The sequence below is a fragment of the Ambystoma mexicanum genome, chromosome 1p (assembly GCF_040938575.1).
Source record: "Ambystoma mexicanum isolate Mex_15411 chromosome 1p, UKY_AmexF1_1, whole genome shotgun sequence".
Lineage (NCBI taxonomy): Eukaryota > Metazoa > Chordata > Amphibia > Caudata > Ambystomatidae > Ambystoma > Ambystoma mexicanum.
In genome coordinates, this window is record NC_090921.1 from 110,685,511 (window position 1) to 110,709,659 (window position 24,149).

The following is a 24,149-nucleotide window of genomic DNA, read 5'->3' on the forward strand; positions in this document are numbered from 1 at the left end:
TGATCTAGTAGATCACAAGACCCTCTGCACACATCTACAGGATGCTGCCCATTTCTCCCAGGAAGCCACATCATGGGTCACCTCCTTCCCCGAAGGAAGACTTATGAGAGTATTCTCCGACCAGGCCTGTGCTACCCCTACTCCTATCCACTGTGGAGTACCCCAGGGTGCTTGTACCTCCCCCACACTGTACATCTTTGCCATACCACTCTTCAATGACCTAGACGATCACGGCATAGCATATAGCAACTATGCTGATGATACCCAGGTTCTCCTCCCCCTCTCAGGTTCTGATGAACAGGTCACAGCCACACTCAACAAAACGTATGCCCTTATCCAGGCGTGGTTGTAGGTAATGGTCTGTACCTCAACGGGGACAAAACAGAACTCCTCTTGGCAGGCACCAAAGAAATTCTCAATAAACTTGACAGTCACTACAGTTCCTTCAGCATTGAGAACACCGTAATTACTGCCTCGACAGCGGTCAAAACCCTTGGAGTCTTCCTGGACTCCACCCACTCTATAACATGGCGAGTCAACACCATCTCTTCATCAGCTGCACAAGATCATAAATGCAGTCAAACCGTACCTCTCCTCCAAAAACTGTCTAAACAACCAGAGCTACCATTGGAGCCATGTTCGACTACTGCAACGCCCTGCTTCTAGGCACCTCATACAAAATCCTTAGCAAACTGCAAGTTACCCAAATGAACGCCCTTAGAGTGCCATTAAGCATTCCAAAAAGGGAGCACATTTTCCAAGCTAGAAGGGATGCCCACTGGCTCCCAGTTAAAGAGACGATACTCTTTAAAACCCTGTCCATCACACACATGTGCCTCTCACTCTCTGCTCCTCACTACCTATCAGAAAGAATTCACTGTGCCACGTCATACAGACCCAAGCGGGCCCAGCACTCCGATCAGCTCTCAATCCCTACCTTTAAAAGAGCCAAAGCCGGAAGCACAAGCTTCCCTTTCTTGGCACCGAAAAATTGGAACGCGCTACCGCCTTCACTTAGGAAGGAAACCTCATTCACAGCATTCCGCAGAGCACTCAAAACCAAGCTCTTTAACTAGCCCTGCCTCCCACTTACGTAAGAACCAACAGCTTCCCATGTAACTCTGGAAACTGTCCGGTCTTGTCTCCTATTTCTGTAACTGTATGTACTACTGCCTATCTGTATTATTGACTTGATTGTTCCCACGGATGTACCATGTGTTTTAAGCAAAGCCTTCTGTAACAGCGCCACAATACCCTAGGGCCATTAGGCACTTTATTAATTCAAATAAATAGTGAATCCAGTGACATTAATAGCAGAATCGGTAGGAAATGATGACTATTTACACAACTGCACAACGTGTACTGAATTTAATGATGATATTCCTCATTTTAGAGAAAATGCTCTCAGATGGGGGGTTCGCTTTATTAGTAATGTCTGTCTGTAGTAATTTTTCTTCAAAAATTGACCAAATGACTAGTGAAAAGCATACTGGGGCGCCAGAAGTGAAATTAAAAAGGAATGGTGAATTCAAACTAGTGACCAGTTCAAGATTGCCGTCACATTGTTCAGCACATGGTGTAGAATTAGTGGCGCTCATCGCCACGCTTCAGAGATTTGAAGATGAGGAAGTGACAGTGTACTCTGACTACGTGATGACAACCGCACACGCAGGGTTGCCACATTGGAAAAGGAGGTTTTTCTCCATGCAGACAGCACTCAAGTGCAACATGTGTCCCTATTGGGCTAGTTTATTAAAGTACTAAAGCTCCCATTGGCTATCGCCGTGGTGAAATGTGCTACCCACACTAAAGGCGCGGACCCAATTTCTCACGGAAATGAAGCCACAGAGGTAGAGGTAAAAAGAGCAGCATATTTCCCAAATATTTATGATTTCGAATTAGAAGATGTTAAGCAAGGATCAGAGCGATGCATGCTGATGCATGAATGATTTAATATGTTATCCATTGTACAGTTAATTGAGCTGCAAGGACGAGCCCCACAGGAAGACTAAGACCTATGGAATAGACAGGGGTGTTCTGTATCCCCCACTGAGGCTTTATGGAGACAGGATAGCAATGGAAAGCCTGTTATGCCTCCAGTATTATTGAAGGTGGTGCTGGAGAAGCTTCACTACCCTGCGCACACCACCAGAGAGAGTCTTGCTGCAACAATCGCAGAAGACTGGTTAACACCTGGCACAGTTTATTGTAAATTGCATTGTGCGCCAAACATGTACTGCAGGGCACACCTTGCGAATGGTGAGAGGAGCAATTCCTAGGCCTAATGGTCCATTTCAGCATCTGCATATAGATTGTGTGGATATGCTACAAGAATGCAATGGATATAGGTACATGCTGGCAGTAGTATGTCCCTTTTCCAGAAGGACTGAAGCAGGTCCATGCACACACCCTGATACCACATGCGCTGCTAAGTTTCATGTGCATGAGATGTTTCCTAGATGAGGTGTGTGCTAAATCCTGCGGTCTGACAATGGGCATCCTTTTGTAAAGAAGTTTTGTTTGAACAGATAGTTCTTTTATTGGGTATAAAACACAGGTTTACGACAGCATGTCACCAACAGTCCAGTGGAGTCTGTGAGTGGTTAAACAGGCTACTGAAAGAAAGGATTGCAAAAATAAAAATGTCCTTAAAGAAGGGATGGCTATATTGCTTACCCCTTGCTTTGTTTGCCCTGAGGAATCAGCCTGGTTCAGATGATCACTTAACTCCTAATGAGTTGGTGACTGGATGCTGCATGAGAGTCCCCATTGCTCCTCCAACTTCAGTAGGCCCACAGTGTAGCAAAAGCTTTAGGTGATTACATGCATAATTATTTAACAAGTTTGACTGCAAGTGTTTCTTTATTTCTCAACAGATCAACAATCAGAGGGAAGGGTTGAAGAAGATTGAGGAAGACAGACAAACCAACTGATTTTCTGATATGCTCAAACATTATATTATAAATCCAGTGGACCAGGTGCTCATGAAGAGCTTTGTTAGAACCTGGAACAAGACCTATTTCGAAGGACCATATTTAGTCAAGGTGGTCACCCCCACCGCTGTTAAAATCCAAGGGAGAAAAGCCTGGATGCACCTGAATGACTCTACCAAGGAGATACCCCAACCCCTCCGGGACCCAGTGAGAGTGAAGCGAGAGAAGAGGTTCTGCATGCTCACCAGATCAGCTACCAATGGCAAGGATAAAGACTCGATGGACTGAAAAATAATCTGGAACAAAATTGACATTTCTCAAGTCTAATAAGGAATGAATGGCTTTCAGCTGTTCCAGGAACTTTCTCAGTTGAATTCAAAGTAAAAACACGACACATAATTGACTTAACACATTCTATGTTGCTTGATATATTGCACACATTTTTGCATGCCGTTTTTATTTACATATTATGGGCCTATCTATCTCTAGTGCGACGGAACATGCATGTTGTTGCCTTCTGTGGAAATCATAAAATGAGTCCTATCATCCACAGATTTATTATAGAAATTATTATTCAGTTCTTATTATAACAACATCACATATTTGAAAAACAACTGAAGGTCAACACAGTAAATTAAAAATGGGAATTTTCCAGTATATAAAACACACACTAACAAGGAGACCAGCTACTCCAAGAGAAATCATGTGCCATTTGAATACTGTGGCAATACTCCTTACAACTACATTTTGCCTTATGTGCTGTTTGTATTTTCTTATGCTCTTACATTTCATGAGATAATGTTTTATAATTCAAGTGAAATACTTGAGAATGAGACATCTCTTTCTATCCCTGACAGAGGCATGAGTAATATTCTTTCTGATATTTCTGAACATACTGCCTGATCTAAAAGCGGTGCTGGGGAAGACAATGAAGGTATAAATTCATATACTGATAATTCAGCCCATTTCAAAATAACATGTGGTATCAACACATGAAGGAATTGTGAAGAAAAAAGTCAGACGAAAGCTGCAATGTATGTTCCCTTATAGCTTATGCTTTGGGAACATCTAAAATATTCACAGCAACAGAGGTATCAGTGAAAAAGGCATATTGCCTGGCACACCTTGCACTTTGCTTAACCAGAGGACAATTCCAAGGCAGGACAGCATCTATAGTGTGGGTGATTAAAGCAACATCCCAAAGGGAAGTCAAGAGCAAAGCAAGAGAAAATGTACCGAATAATAAAATATGCACAGCCTGAAATATATGGAGCAGGAATCAAAATCAAGGAAAATAGGATGCTACAAGGCAAGGACAAGAACAGAAAGGAAATAAAAGAATGCTGGGAAAGAGGTCAACCACGAATTAAAAGAACAGTCCTTACTCCTGAAGGATGGACCGATGGATTAATTGTGCACAAGGCAATGGCATTGATAGGACAGTGGGAAGTAGTTGTGGTGAATGCAGAAAGGGAATGCAAGGGGGGACCATTGCAGATACTACCCATGAAGAATGCATCTCTATGATTCAGAAATAATGGAATGGTAAAGGTTGGAGAAAACCTCAAGTGAGCCGAGTTTTTGACATACCAGTAATGAATGGAGAGCATACATAACATTGCCACCAAAATGGGGAGGAGTTTGTTCATTGGTACCGATAAGCATACCAGCCTTAGTAGTACCACAAAGTGACCTACAGATCACAGACTTTTCGATAATGGTTGCACACTTAAGAAAGAAGAGATTACTTGTTCTCACACAACGAAAGAGGGAGAATTATTTCTCAGCAAAATCAATAGATGCTTATTGTGAAATTTCAGATGAACATACATTGTTGCGCAGAATAGCAGTGATATTCACAGCAATATTCATGCCAGGAATTCAGACTGCAGTAAATGCCAAGTGGTTACAGATCACAAGGTGGGAACTGCTACAAACAATCAACATGACAATAAATGGATTTAATGTGATCAGAAAAGACTGCGGGTAATCAGGCTCATGGACCTCCAGAACAGTTATGTCCTGCACTTAATTACAGCAATGGAAGGAGGCGTGCATACCAAGATCATGCCTTCTTGATGTACTCATTCTTGCCCACTATGAAGAAAATGGAACCCTGACTGAAGCAATAACTATGCTGTCAACCCTGCATACAAAAATGGTGGATGAAGTAGACGAGACCGAGGATGAATATTGGTTTTCATCCCTGTTTTCATGGGTTCCAACTTGGCTGGTGAATGCCTTCAAACTACTTGGAGCAATACTAGTGTTAGTATTGCTGGGATTCTGTCTTACAAGAATAGTCATTGGACAATGCAAGAAGACAGCAAATAAAGCAATTGGGATGAAGATAATGATTGATGTGAATGCTGTGACTGATGAGCACATGCAGACCAAAAACACTACCTGTGAGCACCTGAAAGAAAGTGCTCTAGCACCCCAAGGAACAAGGTTTCATTACCCTATGGATAATAAGAATTATGTGGTGTATTGGGTGTTCTATCAACCAACTGGAGGGTGCTGCCACATGGCATGGAGTGTGGATGAACATATCAAGCATGCAGGTGACTTGAGGGGGGCAACTAAGATATGGATCCCGAAGAAATCGTTCTGCAGAAAAATGTTGAGAATTGAGGACGAGGAGGTGGTCAATGACTCAACCAGATAGACTTTGCCCCCTCACCTCCGGCATACTGGATGAAAAACAAGAAGACACTATGCATGACACCAGGTATCATTGCAATATCGCATTGAGTGTAGGAGAGATGTTATGCACTCAAACAAGCATATCAGAACATAGTGGTGTACGTACACTCCCTTATCAGTCCCAGAGAAGAGAACAGTCAGCAAGGTCAACTACAAGGAAGAGGCCTCGGCTGAAGGCTTGGCTGATGTGAGATGATGGGCCGCTGGGCAGTAGTCTGATGTTGTTCTCTGTACCTGAGTTTCGTTTTGCTTATGTGCTGATAGTGAGCCGAGAGAATGCCAACAAATCATGAGGGCCTATGCAACGATAAGCATACAATGTTGCATGAGCCAATCCACTACAGTTATACAGTTATACTCTTGGCACTCTCTTGTGCACCCTGTCCGAAAAAAGCTGTCTGCTGACCCTTCTTGCCCTGCTACATATCGCCCTATTTATATCACCATTTATTTGGGCAAACTCATGGAGAAGCTGGTATTCCCCTAACTGACCCTGCACATTGAAGCGGCTGGCTGCATCCATGACCACCAGTCTGGTTTCAGGGCAACCATAGCCATGGAAATTGCACTCCTAAACAACTGTGAAGACCTAATCTCTAATCTGGACTAAAACACTCCATCTGTTCTGATCCTCCTCGATCTTTCGTCTGCCTTTGACACAGTCAGCCACTCCATCCTCATAAATCGTCTCCATGATACCCTAGGCATCACCAACAGTGCACTGGTGTGGCTTACCTCCTTTCTTTCTAACAGACCCTCCCAAGTGAAAATGGCACATTTTCTCTCCTCCATCCCAATCTCTACCTGTGGCATCCCTCAGGGCTCTATCCTATCCCCATGGCTCTTCAACATCTACCTGCCACCTCTGGCCCACCTTATCTTCACCTCCACCTTCTCACTTCATTTCCAGTGTTATGCAGATGACACACAGCTCTCTTTCAAGCTGCCATCCTCTACCTCCTCCACCTCCTCCCTCATGCCTGACTGCCTGACTGCTATTCTGGCATGGTGCTCTGCCAATGATCTCTGCCCTAATGCCAGTAGTATGAAGATCCTTCTCATTGGGATGCCTGCTCCTTGTTTCCTCCCCCACTCTCTAGCCAGACTCCTGGGGTCCCCGCACTTCACCAATGTGTGAGGCAAAAAACCTTGGGATCATTCTTGACTCATCTCTCTCTTTCTCTCCACACATCACGGACCATACCAAGAAGTCAATGTTCATCTGCACCTCCTCAGGGGCATTCTACCTTTCCCCATCTTCCCCCAGAAGCTCAACATCTTCAAAGCCCTAGTTCTCTCTAGAATGGACTACTGTAACAGCCTCTTCCTCAATCTGCCTCTTTCCTCCCTTTGCCCTCTTCAACTAATCCACAACAGGAATGAGAGACGTATCCTTGGCCTCATGCATAGGGACTGCATCTCTCCACCCCTAAATACTCTCCACTGGTTCCCGGTGACTGCAACCATCAAATTCAAGACCCTTTGCATCATCCACAAGGCTGCCTGTGGCCTGGTATCTCTCTACATCCAGCTTTCCTTCCCTTAATATCTCCTCTGCGTTATGCTAGCTGACATGCAAAACCACAGAGCATTCTAAGCAAAAACTGTAAAACTTTTAAAAAACAAGTCATTAAAAGCACACAGCTGTTTAGTTTAAAAATGCACAGTATCGTGTCTTTTTAGCGTATTCTAAGCGCTATGAAACATATTTAATCACCCCGTCTCAAAAAGGGCCAGCATATCAATGAAAAAAAGCTTAACAATGCTTGAATAAAACCACATAAATTGTATATTTTGAGAAAAATAAAAAAATCACACATTGAAGCACATTTCTTAAAAGAACCTTTTTGATGTTGTTGAAATAAGCTCAGAATAAACAGCAGGCCCAGCTTCCAATTAAAAGGGTTTTCAGGGGTCTCCCCTACCACAATTAAATCCAGCCATAAATGAAGGTTCCCATAGAGTTTCAGTCAGCTGTTCCAAGTCCATTAGTGTCACTGCAAGGGGATCATCAGGCTAGAACTCCAACAGTGAGGTTGACAATACCCCTGCTGGAGTCAGAGACCCCCTTTTAAGGGGTGAAAACGCAACCCCTCCCTGAGCAGTTTTCTCATCGGCACATACAGATTTCCTGAACTCACATATTTTGTGCTTACTTGGAAAATGGGGTTTGTATCAATCTAGTTGTAGCTGTTTCATGGGTATCACTTTTCTTATCAACACACCAGGGCTTCCTGAACCCATGTGTGGGGGATTTTGTAACAATCGAATTTTAGCTATTTCCTGGGTCCAGAGAAATGTTTCTTATCGACAAAGCACATAATTCTATTTCCTGCATACTCTGCAAATTAAGCTCATCCTGCAGATGATTACCTGTGCCATCCTTCCATCATAAATTAAAAATAGCCTTGGTTGCCACCGTTCGGTTAAGTTGATAAACAAATGTCCTTGTGTATTTCCCTGGGTCTGTTTACACAGCTGTCAAATAACAGCGTGTATTCCGGAGAGCTAAATTTAAAGACATGTCTGTGTTTCCTGCTTCCCGCACAAGCCTTGGTGTGAGTCATCAGAATTGCTGGGATTCCTGGCATTCCATTGTGTATTAATCACGTGTGGTTGAGCAATCCAAAACCCCCATCCCACAGCAGTTCCCCTGTCACATGCTGTTTGCTAGGACACAGAGAGGCACAGGGGTCTGTGAAACACAGTTTACTTATAAAGTAAACTGTTTTCCATTATTTAAAAGAAACACGCCTTGTCTAAGCCAATAGTTAGAAATGTTTTACAAGCTCTGTGAATCACACTTTACTTGTAAAGGTAACTGCTTTTCATTATTTACACTCGGTATCAAAACCAGCTCATATAACATTGATATACATTTTTATATCAACACTTTTTTATATTAACATTTTCGCGGAACTGTATATACCATTTGTATATTCATTGTATATCTAACAAATATAAATGTTTATATCCATTTCTATATAAAATATATATTTATATTATTTTTTATATTTATTTGTATATGACAAATATATTTTTCATTTATTTATTTATTGAAAATTGGTATGGCGCCTATACAACAGAAAGTGTTTCCAGGCTCCACACGACCAAAGGGGAGGTGCAAAAGGGGAGGATAACAACAAGAAACTGTCCTACTAGGCCTTATGCAATTTGGATTGGTCAAGTGCAGTAAACAAGTATGGGGGAGGAGGCCCTAGGGCTACGGCAGGGTAAGTGCTAAGGGAACCCATGGAGGGCAAGTGCCAAGGAGACAGGGATATGGGTAGGAGTGTGAGGAGCAGGGGCGGACCAGTCTCAGTATGCTAGTCAGGGGGAGGTGCCCAAAGGCAAGTGCTGGTTATGGGGTACTGCATAAGACTGGTAGTAGGATGGCCTGTCCCCTGTAGGACTCCCGAAGGGACCAGGCAGCCAGTCATAGAAGCAGGGGGATTAGCAGGGAAGGGGAGAGGGAAGGAGGAGGAGAAGAGGAAAGCCTTAATGAGTTTCTGGAACTTAAAGAGATCCGGGTCAAGTCTGAGAGGGGCAGGGATTCCATTCCAGGGGGAGGATGCTGCTGAGGAAAGAGATCTGCCGCCCACTCTCTGCTTGGAGAAGCGTTTGACCTGCAGAGAGTTAGAACTAGAGAGTTAGAACTCCAGTCCAGCACCGTGGTTTGTAGGAGCAGGAGGTTCATGTTGTAGGTAGTGTGATATACCAGAGGTTGTTTCACTGCCTAGACACTGGGGAGCCATTACTCAGGGGGCCAGGGCACAGCCATCACCTTTGGATCCAGACTCTGGGAGTGGACAAGTCCGGGAGGATCACCTAGGTGCGGGGTCCTCAAGGAGTAGGGGAGGATGTCCCGATGGTGAGACGTGAAATCCCTCCTTTCCTTTTTTTTTAAACTTCTTTTCATTATTCAGCGTGGCAGCAAAACACAGGCGAACAGCACTAGGCATTTACAATGTGAATACAGTGTACACAATATAGGCATTCAAAGGTTGCTTCACACCGTAACACAATTAATGGGCACATTTATGGAATAGGAGGAGTGGGGGAGAGCTATGCAAGGGGTGAGGACCCGAGCTGGTGGGGGGAAGCTGGCAGGGGTGAAGCATCTAGTGTCGTGTTGAGATTAGACATGTATGAACGGAACCTGAGCCAGATGTTCCTAGGCCTGGAGTGAGTAGGTTGCATGTGGGCCCAGGTTTCCTCGGTGTCCGAGGCCCACGTGACTGCCCTTAGCCATTGGGTGTGAGTGGGAGGTGAGGGGCGAAGCCAACAGAGCAGGATTGATCGTACCGCGAGAAGCATGCAGAGGCCAGCTAGTTTTTTGGAGTTACGGGAAAGGCCAGGGAGGTCATGGAAGAGGCATAGCGCCGCAGAAGGATCAATGGGATGATCGAGCATAGCAGACACCATCGAGCAAACTGCCGCCCAAAACTGTGAAAGGCGGGGGCAGGACCAAATCATGTGGATGTAGTCGGCATCGTCTTGACCGCATCTAGGGCAGCTAGAGGGATGATCACTGGAAATACGGTGCAGTTTGATCGGGGTGTAGTGGAACCTATGTAATACTTTGAACTGGATAAGTTTAAAGCGGGAGTTGAGGGACACTCGGTGTGTGCGCTCGCATAAGTGTGCCCAGCGCTCATCCGACATTTCAACACCCAGGTCCACCTCCCAAGCACGCTTTAGTTTAGCAAATTCTGTGACAGATCTGGACTGCAGCATCGTGTATAGCCTGGAGATTTTGCCTCTCATGGGCGAGGGGGAGGTGAGTTCCTCGATGGCAGGGTCATCCGGTGGCAATGCGGGGAACATTTGGTAGTTGCGTTTAAGGGTCCTGCGGAGAGACGAATATTGCAGCCATACACTCTGACCGCTCCTCAAGGGCAGTGGGAGATCAGACCATTCGACAAATATACCCTGATCAAACACGTCCCGCAGCAGCTCATAGCCCGCTTCAGCCCAGCGGCGACCCTAAGTGACGACACCCGTGGGACCCCCGGGAGGAAGTTCCAAAGAGGGAGGTTACCATGGAAGGCGTAAGCAGTCCCGGACAGTCTCCAAGTTCTCGCCAGTGCAAGGGATGTGCAGTCGACCGGGCTCTGTGAGTCCAGTGCCAGGGGAGCGGGTTGTATCACCAAAGAACGGATGTCGCCGTCACAGATCGTCAGCTTCTCAAGTCGGACATGCAGAGGGGGATCCGTCGTGTTGAACCAGTAGGACGTATATTGTATCTGGGATACCAGCCAGTATTTAAGGAAGTCCGGGGCACCAAAGCCCCCGTTGGTCATAGGGGTAGACAAGGTCTCGATTTTGAGACGGACCGCCCCCGAGTGCCAAAGAAAGGAGTTAACTGTGCGGGTCAAATCACGAAAGAAGCTCCGACCTGGCCATAAGGGTACATTGGTAAACCTGTAAAGTAACTGAGGCAACACCACCATCTTCAGTAGCCCTATTCTGCCCGCGAGGGATATCGGGAGCTTGTCCCAGACTAGAACTTTGGCCGTAAGATGTGTGAGATACTTTTGATAGTTCTCCTTGAAGGTCAGTGACTGCTGGCGTGTTACCGCTATCCCCAGGTAGGTAAACGTGGATTGAGCCCATATGAATCCCAGTGTGTCAGGAGGGGGAGGGTGCATTCCGTGAGTGGGAAGAGAATGGATTTCGAGCAATTCACCTTAAGGCCCGAGATCCGACCAAACTGAATGATGTCGTCCAGTATCGGGGGTAGGTTGGTGGAGGGGGAGCGTATGAACAGTAATGCGTCATCCGCATATAGGGACGCTATGTCTGCCTGGCCCGCAGTGCGGAGGCCTCTGTGAGCGTGAAATTGGCGGAGCATATCAGCGAACGGCTCTATCACTATCGCAAAGATCAAAGGAGAGAAGGGGCACCCCTGTCTAGTCCCCCTGGCGATCTCAAAGAGAGGGGAGCAACGGTCATCGGTGCAGACCCTGGCCACAGGGGTTGAGTAAAGCAATCTAACCCAGGAGACAAAGGAGGGACCAAATTTGCAGCTCTCGAGAACCCGCCACAGATACCGCCATGAAACTGAGTCAAATGCTTTTTGCATGTCGAGTGTGGCCGCCACTGCGCGTGTCTCGGGGCTGATTCTGTTAATTATGTTGAATAGACGCCTCAGGTTCAGGGAAGTAGAGCGACCTGGGATGAAGCCCGCTTGATCCGGATGGATGATGGATGGTAAAAGGGGAGCTAGACGGAGCGCCAGAGCCTTTGCGTATATTTTGACATCACAATTTATAAGTGATAGCGGGCGATATGAGCCACATTGCGAGGGGGGTTTGCCGGATTTAAGTAATACTGTAATTGTGGCCTCACGGAGTGAAGGGGGAAATACACCAGCCTCCACCGACTCCTCCCATAGAGCCAGCAAATGGGGGAGCAGGAGTGACTCGTAACGCTTATAAAATTCGACTGGGATACCGTCCGAGCCAGGGGCTCTCCCCGAGGATAAGGAGTCGATAGCCTCTGAGAGCTCCTCTAGCGTGAGTGGGGAGTCAAGGGAACCAGCGGTCTCCAGAGATAGAGTCGACAAAGGAAGGGCATCGAGAAAGGAGTCGATCTCCGCCATCGAGACCTCATCTGAGTTAGAATATAGGGTTTCATAAAAAGTCAAAAATTCCGCATTGATATCCTGTGAGGAGACAGCCATGGAGCCGTCAGGCCTCTCGATCCCCAGTATGTGTGGGGATCCCGTCTCGTGACGGATCAGTCTCGCCAGGAAACGGCCAGGGCGTTCACCCTCCCCGTATCTCCTCGCAATACCGGGATTGTCCAAAAACCTTTGTTCGCGTTCCGCGAGGGATCGAAACGTATCTAGCTCCGCCCCGATGTCCGCTAGGTTACCCGGGGTAGAGTGAAGTGAGCATGTAGCTTCCAGGGTCGATAGTTTGGATTCGCTCGCGGCAAGATCTCTCCGGATCGACTTAAGGACCCCATTCTCCTTGGACAGCGCAATCCCTCTAATATATGCCTTGAAGGACTCCCATAGAGTGGCCTGAGATGTTACCGAGCCCATATTAAACCCGAAGAACTCTTCAATAGACTCCTCGAGCTCGGAGCAGAACTCCGGGTCCAGTAGGGAAAGGGGCTTCATCCTCCAGCAGCGAGTCCGGCCGGGGTCCGGGCCCCAACCTACGGTAATCGTAACTGGAGAATGGTCAGACAGGGTTCTGGGGAGAATCATTAATTGTATAACGTTCTTAACCAATTCGTTGGAGATCACCCACCTATCAATTCGGGAATAGGAGTCGTGGACTGAGGAGTAGAAAGAGTAAATGCGGGAATCCGGGTAAAAGAACCTCCATGCATCTACCATGGCCAGGCGTGGTAAGGATGATAGGGCCGCATAAGCTGCCCTGGAGAGATGACGGGGCTTGGTGCCAGATCTATCGAGGGCTACATCGAAGATTGTGTTGAAATCACCACCCCAGAGGATGGGGACAAGGGGGAAGCCATCGAGGAGGGACGTGATCTGTACATAAAACTCCGGGTCATCTAGATTAGGGCCGTAGATATTCAGCAGAACCACTTCCTTGTTCTGGAGTGTGGCATGAAGCAGAACATACCTGCCTTGGGGGTCAATCTGTGAGGAAATAAGGGTGAACTTGAGACTCTTGTGAATGAGGGTCATAACCCCGCGGCTTTGAGTAGAGAAATCGGTGAAAAATCTGTGGGGGCCCCAGGTTTTGGCAAATCGCATGCACTGTTCCGTGCGGGCATGTGTCTCTTGAAGAAAGAGAATCTTGGACCCATGGCGCTCGGCCTGCAACTGGAGCTGTCTCATCTTTTTATAATTGCCCAACCCCCGTACGTTCCAGCTCATGAAAATCAAGTCACTCTCGGTCACAGATGCAGTGGCGTTTGAATAAGAGAAAATGGCAATAACCAGGGGGTTAGTGCCGCAGTCCTGCGGCAACGATACCTGAGTGCCACTTCGCGGTCCGCCCTTGCTGCCGGCGCTAACTTTTTAATAACATAACCCCAAACATGTCCCACCTCCACCCACATCCCTCCCCCAAACAGAGGGATGACAATCCCAACCCCCCTCAACCAAAACCAAACCAGAGGCATCAGCGCCTGGGGGCCTGTAGGCCGGACTGGCCGCGTCGCTCCGGGCTACGGCAGATCCAGTAGAACAAGAGGTGCCCACAATAGAATTACCAGTAACTTGGGCAAAGTTTTTGCACATGGTGGTATGGCACATATTTGTAAAATGAGCAGAACAAACAGATTACGGAATGAAGGATCAGTGTGGTCCCGAAGCAGGGGGGCGGCCGGGCCTGGCCTCTCCCCGTCGGGCACAAAAGGGTAACTGTAGAGCCGTGGTCGGAGGAGGGGTATCAGCCAGGGAAATGTTCGTCAATGAATTTGGAGGCCTTCTCTGGGATCGTGAAGAAAAACACCTGGTTAGCATGTTCTATGCGAAGTTTGGCGGGGTAGAGCATAGCTTATTTGATTGAGTGGTCTTGCAATCTTCGCTTCACCGCTTGGAAAGTCTTGCGTTCACGTTGGACGGCTGTTGAAAAGTCCGGGTAAAGATGAATTCTTGCGCCACCCAGTGATAGCTCACCCTTGAGCCTTGCGGCCCTGAGGAGGGCGTCACGGTCACGGTAGTTCAACACTCGGGCTATGATGGGCCGAGGTGGAGCCCCGGGCTTAGGTTTAGCCGTCAGGGCATGGTGTGCCCGCTCAATAGCAAAGTGAGGGGAAAGCTTGGGTGAATCCAGGAGCGACAGCAATGTATGCTCAACAAAATCCTCCATCGGCTCATGGATTTCGTTCTCGGGAACCCCAATAATGCGGAGGTTGTTACGCCTTGAGCGGGATTCCAAGTCTTCATTCTTCTTTTCCACCTCAAGGACTTGGCCGGAGAGAGCGGCAACCTCAGAGCGCAGGGCACCCAGTGCGTCCTCAGCGGAGCCGACCCGTGTCTCGACCTCCGACACTCGGCTATCCGTTCTCTCGATGTGGGCTTTAATAGAGGATATAGTGCCGTTCATGTCATCTAATTTTGAGTGGAGTGCGGTGAAGCCGTCCCAGATAAAGTCCATCATGTCTTGGGAGTCCGGGGTTGTATCAGATGAAGCGGCAGGGGCCTGCCCAGCGGTCTCCTCCGGCGAGACTCACTGCCGCCCTCGCAAACATGTTGATGGAACTCTGTTTCCTCGCGCCCCCCTTGGTCATCCTGGCAGTGTTGAAAGTCGGGCAGGGTGAGGGGGGACCCAACAGCCCAAGGAGAAAGGCGGGGGAAACGCGGACCAGGCACCACGCGGCACAGTATACAGAAGTGTGGTATGGAACCGGGGGTCGCCCGAAGGAGCCAGAGGCTATGGATCAATAAATGGAAATGTTGCGGCTGCCAGTACAGATTGTAGAAGCTTAGAAGCTTAGCTAGCCCAGGGGTGCCTGGGGGGCGATCCCAGAAGAGCACAAGAGCAGGAGACCCCAGGAGTGGGGACAATGCTGCCCGGCCGTCACCGTGGATGTAGGGGTTCAGGTATGCTTGACCCAGCAGGGGCAGGCCGGCCACAGCCCCGGGAGCAGCGATATGGGGTGAGGCAGGTCCTAGGTGAAAGGCAGAACCTGTGTAGAGTGGTAGCTCCGAGAATGCCGCGGCCCACCCAGGGGATAGGAGACCCCCAAGAGTGGGGGTATGAATGACCAGCAAGGCCCAGGGGTGCCCCCAGTAGAACAAATGAGTGGAGGGAGAACCACCAAGCAGGGGGGCACACCGAAGAGTTGGTGCTAATGGGAGTACAGGCACCGCAGGCACGGGGGAAGATCAGTGTTCGAGGTTTGCCCCAGGATCACGAAAACCAGACATGGGGGGGCGCGCAGCAGCACCCCCCCTTGACGTACCTTATTCCCCCCTGCGAGTCTGCACCTGGAGTCCTAGGGCGCACTGGTTGGCAGGTCCCATGTGATACAGCAGACCTGAGACCGCTCTGGAGACGGCGATCCAGAGGCAAGTGAGGTCCAGGGCGCCCCCAACGAGGCGAGCAGGTGATGGCAGAGGGGCTCTCCAGGGGGGGGGTTCAATTGTGCCAAGTGCCAGTCCAGCAGGGGGGGGTGAGAGGGAGGTGAGGGGCACCCCACCGCCACGTTCCCCGTCAACACCGGGTGTACACCGGCAGGGCTGGCCAGGGGGCACGGCGTCCGGTGTCCTGTGGCGCGCCTCAGCCCCACCCAGCCTCCGGAGGGCCCACCGGCACGGCCAGGACACGGCGACTCTGTAGGAATCCTTTGATGTGGTGCCGAGTCTCAGACCAGCAGCGGCCGCAGCCGCGGCACCCCCGCAGCAGCGGGGGACGGTCGAGGAGCAGGCGCGGGGCCGCGTCTCCCAGGGGCCGTCCCCACGGGACGCGGGACAGCAAAAGCAGGCGAGGGGAGCCGGGTCCACGAAGCCTCCGGCAGGCCCTCCCCCACGCGAACAGCAGGTTCCAGGAGGTCGCACAGCTGCGGCGGACACAGCCGCGGCACCCCACAGCAGCCGGGGGTGGTCCAGTAGCAGGTACGGGGCCGCGTCTCCGACGGGCCCGCCCCCGCAGGATATGCACCAGCAGATGCGGGCGAGAAAGGCCCGGCAAGTCTCCCCCCGTCAGGCTCGATGTTGGCGCGAAGCCGCAGCGCCGATGGGGGAGGGGAGAGAGACGTTCAGATCTCGGGGCTCCCGGCTCCGATTTCGATTGGGATCGGGGCGGATGATGCCCAATATCTTCAATAAGCAGAGTTGTGCCCTCCAGGGCAGAGTACCAGGCAGGAAGGTGCCAAACGAAGGATCATAAGATCTGTCTGCCACGGAGAGGAACGCTCAGGCGGCCATCTTGTTCGGCGCTCAACAGCGCCCCCCTATATCCCTCTATTCCAAATGCCCTGGTCCCATCCTATTTTATAGGATATTACACCATCCCAGATCCCCCCCTTTCTTACACAAACACTGACCGAGGAAGAGGAGGTCTTAAGCTGAAAGGAGTACCACCCATGCATTACATTGGACATGTCCCGTTAATAAGATCAGGCAGGGTCAGGCGCTAGGTCTTAATTATATACCTGTTACCTATTAGCTCTCTCCACATGGTTAAAAGGTGGAACACTGAGACACACTCTGAGCAAGACAGTGCACGAGAAGGAGCAGTTATTCCAGGGCAACGGCAAACCAGGCACAGCAAAGCGACAGGCCGTGGGATGGAACCGAGGTATGTAGAAACCATGGACACCACATTGAGAGATCGTTACCTCTGAAAGGCCTTGAAGGTTGCACAAGGAAGTCCAGCTAGAGAGAAGAGACAAACCTCTTTGTGTTTCAAGGATACCAGCCACCCTCTTGGGTGAACGGCAGAGTTGGGGAGGTGCAGCAGTAGTAGTGGCATCAGCCTTGACTTCATGATCAAATCAGCGAAAGAAGAAAATGAATTAACACAACCGGTGAATTGAGGAAAGCAATGAAAGTTCAGTCTGTGTTAAATCAAACTTGACGGCAACAGTATCCGACGAATGAAGGTTGCGCGTGTGCTGATAAGGCATGCGAGAAAGTAAATCATTGTAAAGAACTGTAAGTTAAAGATGCAAAGTAAGAGTGATTGGCAACAGAAGATTGCCCAATCAAAAGTTTCTGTGAAATGTCTGATGCTGTAGAAGCAGCAGGAATAGAAAGAAACTGAGTTGCAAGATTTGAACAGTTGTTAGGTTTGATCCCGGCAGAGGTAAACCTGGATGTCAGAGATATCTTTGAACACTGAAATAAGTACTGTGCTCGAAACTACATTTACCAAGAGGCCTTGGTGCGTGATAATGGTGTAAAGTGACGTTTGAGGAAAGAAGGTTGAAGCAGTCATGCTGAGGTAAGAGCAAAAGCCTTGCAGTTTTGAAAGTCTTCGACAGCGGAAAGAAAGCTAAAGGAGGCTTGAGCCTGATGGAGGGAAGCCTATGAAAGTGTGATTGAAGCTTGGGGAAGGGAGCCCCCTCAAATTGTGATTGAAAGGTTTGAGCCCTGTGGAGGGAAACCTGTACTGAATTGTGGTAACCAGAAGGAAACCAACTTTTTTTGAACTGTATCATAAGCTAAAAGGTGACCTGGGCTGAAGTGAGAGAAAGCCGAGAGGTCCCGTGGATAAACTAGTGACTTTTAGTGGAAGGCCAGGTAGACCCTGGTCCATAAAAAAGTGAACTGCATCCTTGTGTCTAAAGCTAGGGTGTGTTGCAAGGTCCAAGTGTGCCACCTTACCCTGTGCTACACATCGTCATACTGTCATACTGACATTTCTTTTGAACACTTATTTTCCTTTTTGCAAAACATTTCCTTTACACATTTATTGTATTAGGAAGAGGGCAGGCATTAGGTTTATTAGTATGGGCCATTTTATTTTGACTAAGGACTGACTAGGACTGTATTTTCTTTTTGTGTAATGGTCGAGAATACTCCCATCTTAGTTATAGGGCAAGATAGGAGTTTTCCAACTCATTTTAACCCATCAATGACAGTTTTCAAACCTGCAGCTCTTGTGTCAGTGTCTACTTGTGATACTATGCCTCACTCACAGTAGGCTGGAGACTGAAGTGTGGTGGAAGAAGCGGAGGCTGGAGATACGGAGTAGAATGGTGGGATGGCAGCAATGGAGAGCGGAAGAAAGCCTGTAACGGGTGCAGTGCAAGAGGAAGAAGAGTGACCCTAAAGCCTGTAATGTTGGAATGTGTGAGATAATCCTTCTGGAACTGTACGAAATGGGACATTCAGTTTTGAGGCCAGAGCGGGCAATGCATCTGCAAAAGCGACAGTGGGCTAGAAGAAGGAACCCAACCCCACTTCAGAGAGAACCCGTATAAAAATCTCTGAATACAGCTAGTAAACACTGACACACCCTCTTAGCATCCTTCTTGATCCCCGGTCGAACCCTGTGACAGTACACATAAGGAAAACCAGAAAATATATTAAACAGCAGTTTGTGAAAGAGACCCCATAAAGTTTGGCATGATGACCAAAACAGTTAGATTATTCCGGCCATTCGAAGTTCCTCAAAGTAGACCTTTGCCAGATCCAGACATTTAACTTTTGTTGGACCTGTGGGTGGGGTGAGAATAGTAGGATGGGGTGAACCTATTAATCAAGGAAGGCGTCAGGGTTTAGTGTTCAGCTGATCCAAATGCAGTCAAGGAGATGTGTCTTCAGACCTCTGTGAAAGCCTAACTCTGATTTCTTTCTTAGGTGCCGTAGGGTAGAATCCTATCCATGTGAAGCCTGGCCTCCAGATCATTGGCACATGGTCATGAGTACAGGTCCAAGGTTCTGAAAAGTTGCTCTGAGGCAATGGCCTAGGTGATGAGGCAGGACTACTGTGGAGACATATTTCGAGTCCAACCTTTCATATGCAGTCTTCCTTTAATCAGTATCCAATGCAATGCAGGTGACATATTCTTATAGAGACACAGGCCAAGGGAAAGTCATCCAATAGGCCATTCGTCTTCACATTTCCGGAGACCTGTGTGGCGAGCAGAGTTTCCAAAGTTGTTCCAATGGCAGGTAGGACAGATATAGACCTGCAATTGCACCTGATCAGCAGGTCTGCATTTGGATTCTCCAGAAGAGGGACGATGAATGCATGGTTGGGGTTTTGTGCGACCTGGCAGGTAGATAGGCTGACACTAATGGACTTGGTGTTGACAGAGCATAGGACTCTGTGTGCGGAGCTTGATAATCCTTGCATGCATATGTCTCAGTGGAGGACTTCCTCAAGGCTAAGATGATCTCTCTAAATTCTGATGTGTCTCCTTGCCAGATTAGCAACAAATATGTGTGGCACTGAGGCTCCAGGTTACTAGTAAAGCTGGTGGAGGGAGTCTAGTGTAATACTGGCCCGCGGTCCATTCAATTTGCTACAGGAGAAAGTTATCGGTTTCTCATATAGGTGTTGAGATGGAGTTTTGTGAGCTTCGAAATTAGCCATTTTTGCCTGAAGACCACCAAGCTTGTATGCTTAGGCATGGCCTCGGTGGTAGATCTGCCCAGCTGGGAGTCAGGACTTCTTTCATCATCATTCTAATACTCTGCCCGGTTGATTGATGAAGGTTGACTTTGGAACATGGATGCATGTCTATTTGAGGATTTTGTTTTTGGAGGTTTGAGAGGGGCCACCCTATCCTGCATGCCAATGACCAACCAGTCAATTAGTCAGTTAGTCGTTTTGCAAAGATACGAGCTGGGGGTAGATCTCTGTCTTCAGCCGGGGCCTCCCTTTGGAATAGCCTCCCGGCCACCTTGAAACTTGAGGAAAACCATCTTCAGTTCCAGAAACACCTCAAGACCTTCATCTTTGCCTCTGGCTTTGCCCCCCTTCCTAGTGACTCCCTACAATTTACCAGGTACTCGCCTCTGTTTTACTCTTGACTTATTCTAAGCAGCTGGCTGCTTGTCAGAGGAATTAGTAATTTTGTGCTTGTCCCCATTGCAGGGAAGCCGCCAATAAGCATTGAGAACTCCACTGTCGGGGATGCAGCCGCAGCTCGTGGCAGAATTCTAGCAGGAGGCTACTCTCCATTTTCCTGGTTGTCCACCAACCCCATGTGTCTGACACTGGATAGTGAGGAACCGGGGAGGTAGGAGGAGGGGTACTTGGAGGGCTCTGTGGTGGCAAGTGTGTGGCTGGGCACATCAGTCCAACTTTCCCACCTTCAGCTCCCCCCACCACCACCCTTCCTCGACAAGACCGTTCGTACTTTATTTGTGACTTTCCCTGGAGCTCCCCGCGTGCCGCTTCTCTGCTTGACAAATTGCATTTCTATAGAGGCTGATCCAACCTTGAAATACCAAGAATAAAAAATGCAAGGAAAGACACAGGAACCGATGATTCTCTCCTTAGCAACTAACAGGGGGAAACACGCTAGTGCTGCAGAGGGGGTATGCTATTTACAGGGTGTTCGAGGCCGCTTAGGCAGGTTCAATTGGCGGGAGGTCACGTGTTTCTGTCTGTTTGACGGAATGCCCATGTAACCGGGATCTAGGCCATTGCCAGGGACCTTGCTCTAGCTGAGGTGGATGGAGGACGTGCCTTTCTCCACGTCTGCTCCCTTCTGAAATAATCCCTGCGGGATCCTCAAGCGGAAACTAAGCCCCAAAGTTTGTGCACAGGGTTCCCTGGCCGCATGGGGAATCCAATGGTCAATCCATGAGGATGAGTATTCTGATCACTGAGCTGCACTTTGACACCTGCGCACTGTGGCGTCCTTTCATGCAACAGGCACAAGCCAAACGTTCCATAGGAAACCATGGTGCAAAAATGGGCGCCATTTTGTGTCCTTTTCTTTTGATTTGTAATCCGCCAAAGGCAAAGCATGCCGCTTACAGGCACCAGGGAGGCAATGGGGCAGGGCACAGGAGTGAAAAGCGATGACGGGTCAACAGTGATAGGGTTCTAGGTTATAATCGATAGGTGATATAAGCAAATGAAAACAAAATGGAATGGAATCATGACGGACTCCTACTGCTTCTAAGCTGTGGTATCGTCTTGGGCCCAAGGGCAGGTTGTTACCTTTGAGCTATCTTCCCGGCATAAGAAATTAGGCACCATTTGTGAGTAGAGCAGAGTGCAGTACCACGGATACGAAACCAGGATACTCTAGGAGAGGGAGGATTAATACATTGTTGAAGTTTTGAGCAACGTCACAGGTAGATAGGATGAAACTAATGAATGAACTTGGTGTTGCGAGAAGCTGTTTAAAGATATCCGACTTCACTGCCCGGTGGAAAATCCTGTAGAATTGTTGTCTGAGTTCAAATTGAAGATTGGGCAAAAGTCCTTGGCTCAAAAAGGAATTTCTTCACAGTTTTCACTTTGTTGTCAAACTTCTGCAAGCGCCTTTGTACCAGTGAGGATCCCAGTTGCAATGGGTTGGACGGTTAGATGGTTTGTCTGCACTGTCACGATATCACTTGGGGTGCTCAGCGCAGGAAGCGCTTAAAGGCACCAGAGCTGGGGGATTACCTGGGCCCCCTCCCGCCCCCGGCCCTTCAGCGCTGCATTTGGTGATTCCCAAGTGGGGCCCAGACGCTGGGAAGGCGGCAGCCTTCATGCTCGCCCCCCTGGATTCTCCAGGATCTGGAAAATATTCCCTGAAGTTGGTTAATGTTTCCCTGCAGTTTAATCAGGACTGATGCTCCCTAAAAACAAGTGGCAGGACCCCTGAAACAATGCAACAAGGTTACCCTAGCATACATGAATACACACACTTCCCGTCCATCCCAAGGAGATCAATATATGAATGCTCTCTTTGGCATTCAAGCATGTTCAGCAAATGAACAGTCAATACATGGCCATCCCATGTGGGATATCTGGGCTCGGGGGCCTCGGATGGATACCAGTTGCCAGACAAATATGTCCTCAACCCCTCATGGCTGCAGAAGTAGGGCCCAAGACCAGCTGCGGTGCAGCTTTTCTTGGGAGTAGATGTGGGCTAAGCCTCATTACTGCCAGTCTAGCCACAGGCAGTAGTTTACGATCAAGGTGGGGTCAGGAATGGGTTTCTCCACCTTCGCAGTGTCACATGGACGTTCTACGGACAGTCAGGTGTGGCGGCCTGCATGTAATGTGACCAGGGCAAAAGGAGAGTGTACATGGGGGTGTGCAGCCTCCACTCACTTTTTTCAGAGGGCAAATGCCCTCCCCCTTTTGTGTTTTTGAAGCTGGGAATAAAAACGAAGTAGTGTGTGGATGTAGTGTTTGTCAGCAACGACCAGCGCTGAGGCTCTAGTGTTTGGCAGCAATGCCCAGCGCTGAGCTAATGGCTCTAGTGTTTGTCAGCAATGACCAGCGCCCAGGTAATGACTCTAGTGTTTGGCAGCAATGCCCAGTGCTGAGGTAATGCCTCTAGTGTTTGGTAGCAATGACCAGTGCTGAGGTAATGGCTCTAGTGTTTGGCAGCAATGACCAGTTCTGAGGTTATGCCTCTAGTGTTTGGCAGCAATGACCAGCGCCGAGGTAATGGCTCTAGTGTTTGGCAGCAAATAACCAGCGCTGAGGCTGTAGTGTTTGGCAGCAATGACTAGCACTGAGGTAATGGCTCTAGTGTTTGGCAGCAATGACCAGCGCAAAGGTTATGGCTCTAGTGTTTGGCAGCAAATGACCAGCGCTGAGGTAATGGCTCTAGTGTTTGGCAGCAATGACCAGCGCAAAGGTTATGGCTCTAGTGTTTGGCAGCAAATGACCAGCGCTGAGGCTGTAGTGTTTGGCAGCAATGACTAGCACTGAGGTAATGGCTCTAATGTTTGGCAGCAATGACCAGTGCTTAGGCTCTAGTGCTTGATATATGATAGTTTATTTATATTGCGCCCATATACATAGATTCAGGGCGCGATGAGGCAAGGCACGGGTACAAGGCAGCAATGACCAGTGCTGAGGCTTCAGTGTTTGGCAGCAATGAACAGCGCTGAGGCTCTAGTGCTTGGCAGCAATGAACAGCGCTGAGGTAATGGCTCTAGTGTTTGGCATCAATGACCAGCGCCGAGGTAATGGCTCTAGTGTTTGGCAGCAATGCCCAGTGCTGAGGTAATGCCTCTAGTGTTTGTCAGCAATGACCAGCGCCGAGGTAATGGCTCTAGTGTTTGGCAGCAATGCCCAGTGCTGAGGTAATGCCTCTAGTGTTTGGCATCAATGACCAGCGCCGAGTTTGTGAGGTTCTCAGGCCACATATTTCCCAGCTAGACCTTTGGAAGGTTGATCGCATTGCGTGTAAATGTCTCATAGTGAGATTTTGCTCTGCAGGGAATACTTCAGTACAGAGGCTTGGGTTCAAAAGGCGTGACATCAACGTTGTAGGGAAAACCTCTTTTCCTGGTTAATTCTTCAGATGTTGATGACTCCATTTCTAAAAGACAAATGTCCCTTTGTGATATACACTTTCTTTTATTAAGAACGCAGATTGAATGACCTCTGCACATTTCCCTTTACGACTTATTCACATCCTGTAACATCACTGGCCATTGCATATGTTAACGACCCCAACCTGACACTTATTTGAGCCTTTCTGCAAAGAGATGTGGGAAGCCCGGCGGTGTGTGATGGGCTAAGGCAGGGATGGCGGCAATGTAAGAAGGTCATGCTAAGGCAGGGATGGGGGCAATCTAAGGATGTCATGCTAAGGCAGGGATGGTGGCAATCTAAGGATGTCATGCTAAGGCAGGGATGGTGGCAATCTAAGGACGTCATGCTAATTCAGGGATGGGACAATCTAAGGATGTCATGCTAAGGCAGGGATGGGGGCAATCTAAGGATGTCATGCTAAGTCAGAGATGGGACAATCTAAGGATGTCATGCTAAAGCAGGGAGGGGGCAATCTAAGGATGTCATGCTAAGGCAAGGATGGTGGCAATCTAAGGATGTCATGCTAAGGCAAGGATGGGAGCAATCTAAGGATGTCATGGTAAGGCCGAGATGGGGGCAATCTAAGGATGTCATGCTCAGGTAGGGATTTGGGCAATCTAAGGCT